The sequence below is a fragment of the Pseudophryne corroboree genome, chromosome 5 (genome assembly GCF_028390025.1).
Source record: "Pseudophryne corroboree isolate aPseCor3 chromosome 5, aPseCor3.hap2, whole genome shotgun sequence".
Taxonomy (NCBI): domain Eukaryota; kingdom Metazoa; phylum Chordata; class Amphibia; order Anura; family Myobatrachidae; genus Pseudophryne; species Pseudophryne corroboree.
Genome location: NC_086448.1, coordinates 166380891 through 166386693, shown reverse-complemented (window position 1 = coordinate 166386693; position 5803 = coordinate 166380891). Strand labels below are relative to the sequence as shown.

The 5803-nt window shown below is 43.3% G+C and overlaps 2 pseudogenes; one reads left to right on the top strand and one right to left on the bottom strand.

The window, feature by feature from the left end:
• Nucleotides 1–2648: 2648 nt before the first annotated feature.
• Nucleotides 2649–2767, bottom strand: LOC134931469 (5S ribosomal RNA; annotated as a pseudogene).
• Nucleotides 2768–5049: 2282 nt separating this feature from the next.
• Nucleotides 5050–5158, top strand: LOC134930446 (5S ribosomal RNA; annotated as a pseudogene).
• The last annotated feature ends 645 nt before the right edge of the window (nucleotides 5159–5803 follow it).

Genomic DNA, 5803 nt, shown 5'->3' with positions numbered 1-5803 from the left:
ATATATATATATATATATAGTCCTCCAAATCGGTCGACACTCAGATCGTTGTGGACATCATCCCCCGGTGCCAGAATCCTAATAACACATACCAGTCCAATAGCGGAATCAAACGGCACTTGCAGGGTATTGTTAGAGAAAAACAATTGGTATATTTATTTGACGTTTCGGAGCTACAGCTCCTTCTTCCAGAAAACACCAGACAAACATACATTGAAAACTTACCCCTTAATATACCTCAGTACGGAATTCAGCACCGCTCTCCCCACCTGGACGCACCAGAAGTCCGGGTCCACCTCTGATGACTCACTTCCGGGAAAGGACTTCTGGCCATTGTCATGACACCACCACGACTTGCGCTCCAACCCAGGGATCACCATGGTAACCGGACTCCAGGCGCCCCATAGATACAGAAAGCAAAGCACTGAATTACATCCCTAAATACCAACATAAAAATGCATACCCACACCTACAAAATACAACGCAGGTGTAAAGTATCTCCTATATAATTACCCAGATCTGTCACCCTGTGACTGTGTGTATAACGCTGGGAGTGGATAGGAGCTCTCATTGGGTTAGCAGCAGGTCTATCACACCCAGTCCATAGCTGATTGGGCGAGAAATGCCCTCCCACACAGGTTACATCCAATGGGAGGCTCTGCCTTTTTGCTGCTGTGTGTTCCTAGATCAGGATTAACAATGGGGCTGATGGAGCTGCAGCTCCAGCTCCACATCCCATAATAGGCCCACTGCATCTGCAGCAACATACCCTCCAACAATTTACACATAAAAATCGGGACAAATTCGAAAAGTGGGCATGGCCTCGGGTACTGTGGCGTGGCCACGCCCCTTTCCCTATACTTTCAATGGAAGTTTGGAGAGCCAAAAATCGGTGCAGACCATAAAAAAAAGGTACTGTACCTGCCAAAAAGGTACAGGTGGAGGGTATGCCACTGCATCTGCAGCAAGTCTCTGTGCTGTAGATAGGGGGGAAAAAACCTTTACTGCAGCGTGCTATGGGGGTCATTCTGACCTGATCGCTCGCTGCAGTTCATCGCTGCACAGCGATCAGGTCAGAAGTGCGCATGCGCCAGCACCGCACTGTGTCGGTGCATGGCTGACAGCCGACAGCTGTCGTTGCCTAGCGATCACCTCTGCCTGATTGACAGGCAGAGGCGGGTGCTGGGCAGGATGGGGGGCACGGTGGTGTTTGGCCGCCGTTTTGTGAGCACGGTCCGGCCAACGCAGCTGCTGGGACCAGGGCCCTGACGAGTAACTCCGAGTCAGCCGCAGGAGCTGCGCTGTTCGCACAGCGCAGTGCGCTGTGCGCCGCTGTGCGATGCTTTTGTACTTGTGCAGGGGGGGCCGGCCTGACATGCGGGGGGACTAGCCCTGTGCTGGGCGTAACCCCCGCATGTCAGTGTAAGTGATCGTAGCTGTGTTAAATTTAGCACAGCTACGATCAGGTCAGAATGACCTCCTATGTCCTGCTGCCAGTCCGCCTGCCCCCTCCGGCATCAACAATCCCCACTCCTTAACTGCGGCGTAGGTGGAACAAAAGCTGCTGTGGCAACCGGCATAAATGTGTATGAAAGAAGTGCAGCGTAAGGCTTTCATAGCCCTCTTTGTGCCGCATACTCTTTGAGCCCCAGAGCCAACTCTGCGTGTGATGTCACAGAAGTACCTCCCCACCACAGCCGCGCACAGATCCCCAGAGGCCCTGACACAGCACTTGGGCTGCCGGCATGGAAGCCCCGAGATAGCTAATGTAATGGATAGAGTGGGTGATATCGCGGAGGGTAATGTCTGGATGCTGAATCAATGTAAAAGATGACAGTGCTGTGCAGTGCAGTAGGTGTGCAATGTCACTGACAATGCACAGCACTCTCACCTTTTACATTGATTCAGCGAGTCAGTCAGTTCTGCCAGCCAGTCACTATTAACAAAACACAGGGCGATCGGGCACAGGTAGCATTAAATGTAATAACAATGTATAGAGAAAATACCAAAGTTGGACAGTGAGTAACCCTTTTTAGTGGGAAGGAAAAAGTGTGTATTCCAATTTTTAGTATGCTGTCCTAGTTGGTGGTGCGCCCAGAGCCAGAAAGTACGCAGACTTACAATGGGAGAAAAAAGAAGGCTCTTGTGTGGGCGCACTCTTAGAAAGAAGTTGATACAATATGTGAATTGGAAAATGCTTAAAACATAACTTTTATTGATATTATTAAACCAAAATTTCCCATCCCAGGGATCAGTGAGAGAATAAAGATTTTGTAAAAAATGTTAAAATGTTCTGGTCTCTTTATTTCAAAGAGTGTTCGGAAAGGTTGTAGACATTGGATTGTCATACCCCCATTTCCCCTGACCAGTACAGGGTTTCTGTATTGATGGGACCGGGGGGTGGTCAAAACAGAATATTTAAGAGAGTCCAAATAGACTTAACTTAAATTTAGTAGAATGGTAATCAATGGTCACCACACTAAGGATTAAATACCTGAATTATGTACAAATACAATCTTTATAGACAGAATTGGAGGCATTCAATTGCAATAAAGAATATAAAGACACTAATAGAGAAATACTGGATAGAATTAGTGGTGATACTGCTGTTGGTGTCTCGTATCACATGGAAAGGGAAATTAATTCCCGCTCTACAACACCAGGTATTCGCAGGCAGTGTCCTCTCCTGATACTGACCCGGCCCAACGCTGTTTTGCTTCCAAGATCGGACGAGATCGGGCGCTGGCAGCGTGGTATGGTAGTAGAGATTTATGTGTACACCAATGAGAGTGCATCTATATAAGAAATTGAGGAGTAGGAAATCAAGAGGAGATATAGGAGAGAGAAATGACTAGATAAAGAGGGTGAAAATATGTGGATCTGCTTTCCACGTTAGACACGGTTCAGAGATTCTCACAAATGTGGTACAGTGCACCGAGAATCGTGGATGAGAGTCCACGAAATGAGTGAATAGAGAGATATATAAGATAGACAGTTCCTCTCAGAGGGACTGTATGGCAGGCTGATAACTTCAATAGGGTAGTGGGGCGGTTTAACCGCTACAAATATTTATTAACACAAGGGACTAACAAGTCCTAATGGTATGGGGAAGACCTCCCTGGCGTCTCCCCCTTTGACCCTAATGTAAATAGAAGATAAATTATATCTCACAGAAGAGAATAGGATTCAGAAAGAGGTATATCACCATGCATAAAAAAATATTGATTAGAATAACAGAATTCAGATTGTAAACAGATTCCTACAATATCAGGGAGAGCATGCTTTAAACATCATGATTAGATATAGGTTATTTTGGATCAACAGCAGTATAGTGCAAATTAATTGTACAATAGAAGAGTATACTGATATCAAAATAACAAAAAATGTTTGTCCCAATATCAAAGTGGGAAAGATGCTGAAAGAAATGCCTGTGTTCGGAAGAAACCCCTTATACACAAAAATCACACTGTTATATGGTAAGTGCAGATAGGGTTAAATAATTTCCCCGATTAAAGTGTTGCTATCTGTGGGGCATGATCACCGGGAACCTGGAAGTGAACAAGCCCTACGGGCGAAACGCGTTTTCTGCGGGGGGGTCCGCTCACACTGTCCTCTAATGGCACCATCTCTGTACCTGAGGCAAATTTGACCTGCTTACCTGGCCTGTTGGAGTGATTGGAGAATCGTAAGCCCCTTCTATCTTGTGGTCATGTCCCACAGATTGCAACACTTTAACCAGGGAAATTATTTAACCCTATCTGCACTTACCATATAACAGTGTGATTTTTGTGTATAAGGGGTTTCTCCCACATATGGGCCAAATCCCAGTTTCTTAACTGAGGCCAGGTCAGCATTATTTTCTATACCACTTATGTCTCATTATTGTCTGCAGATAATTATGGCATCAAAAATAATATAGACAGAATACTCTATTCCGAACACAGGCATTTCTTTCAGCATCTTTCCCACTTTGATATTGGGACAAACGTTTTTTGTTATTTTGATATCAGTATACTCTTCTATTGTACAATTAATTTGCACTATACTGCTGTTGATCCAAAATAACCTATATCTAATCATGATGTTTAAAGCATGCTCTCCCTGATATTGTGGGAATCTGTTTACAATCTGAATTCTGTTATTCTAATCAATATTTTTTTATGCATGGTGATATACCTCTTTCTGAATCCTATTATCTTCTGTGAGATATAATTTATCTGCTACAGGTTGAGTATCCCATATCCAAATATTCCGAAATACGGAATATTCCGAAATACGGACTTTTTTGAGTGAGAGTGAGATAGTGTAACCATTGTTTTTTGATGGCTCAATGTACACAAACTTTGTTTAATACACAAAGTTATTAAAAATATTGTATTAAATGACCTTCAGGCTGTGTGTATAAGGTGTATATGAAACATAAATGAATTGTGTGAATGTACACACACTTTGTTTAATGCACAAAGTTATAAAAAATATTGGCTAAAATGACCTTCAGGATGTGTGTATAAGGTGTATATGTAACATAAATGCATTCTGTGCTTAGATTTAGGTCCCATCACCATGATATCTCATTATGGTATGCAATTATTCCAAAATACGGAAAAATCCGATATCCAAAATTCCTCTGGTCCCAAGCATTTTGGATAAGGGATACTCAACCTGTATTTACATTAGGGTCAAAGGGGGAGACGCCAGGGAGGTCTTCCCCGTACCATTAGGACTTGTTAGTCCCTTGTGTTAATAAATATTTGTAGCGGTTAAACCGCCCCACTACCCTATTGAAGTTATCAGCCTGCCATACAGTCCCTCTGAGAGGAACTGTCTATCTTATATATCTCTCTATTCACTCATTTCGTGGACTCTCATCCACGATTCTCGGTGCACTGTACCACATTTGTGGGAATCTCTGAACCGTGTCTAACGTGGCAAGCAGATCCACATATTTTCACCCTCTATATCTAGTCATTTCTCTCTCCTATATCTCCTCTTGATTTCCTACTCCTCAATTTCTTATATAGGTGCACTCTCATTGGTGTACACATAAATCTCTACTACCATACCACGCTGCCAGCGCCCGATCTCGGAAGCAAAACAGCGTTGGGCCGGGTCAGTATCAGGAGAGGAGACTGCCTGCGAATACCTGGTGTTGTAGAGCGGGAATTAATTTCCCTTTCCATGTGATACGAGACACCAACAGCAGTATCACCACTAATTCTATCCAGTATTTCTCTATTAGTGTCTTTATATTCTTTATTGCAATTGAATGCCTCCAATTCTGTCTATAAAGATTGTATTTGTACATAATTCAGGTATTTAATCCTTAGTGTGGTGACCATTGATTACCATTCTACTAAATCTAAGTTAAGTCTATTTGGACTCTCTTAAATATTGTTTTGACCACCCCCCGGTCCCATCAATACAGAAACCCTGTACTGGTCAGGGGAAATGGGGGTATGACAATCCAATGTCTACAACCTTTCCGAACACTCTTTGAAATAAAGAGACCAGAACATTTTTTAAAAATTTACAAAATCTTTATTCTCTCACTGATATCTGGGATGGGAAATTTTGGTTTAATAATATCAATAAAAGTTATGTTTTAAGCATTTTCCAATTCACATATTGTATCAACTTCTTTCTAAGAGTGCGCCCACACAAGAGCCTTCTTTTTTCTCCCATTGTAAGCCAGTCACTATTGTTAGCATTGGTGTCCCAATGCGCCACATTACAGGGAAGTAGACGCACTAAATAAACTACAGCTCCCAGCAGCCCTTAGCGCCAAAGCATTCCGGCGCTAAGG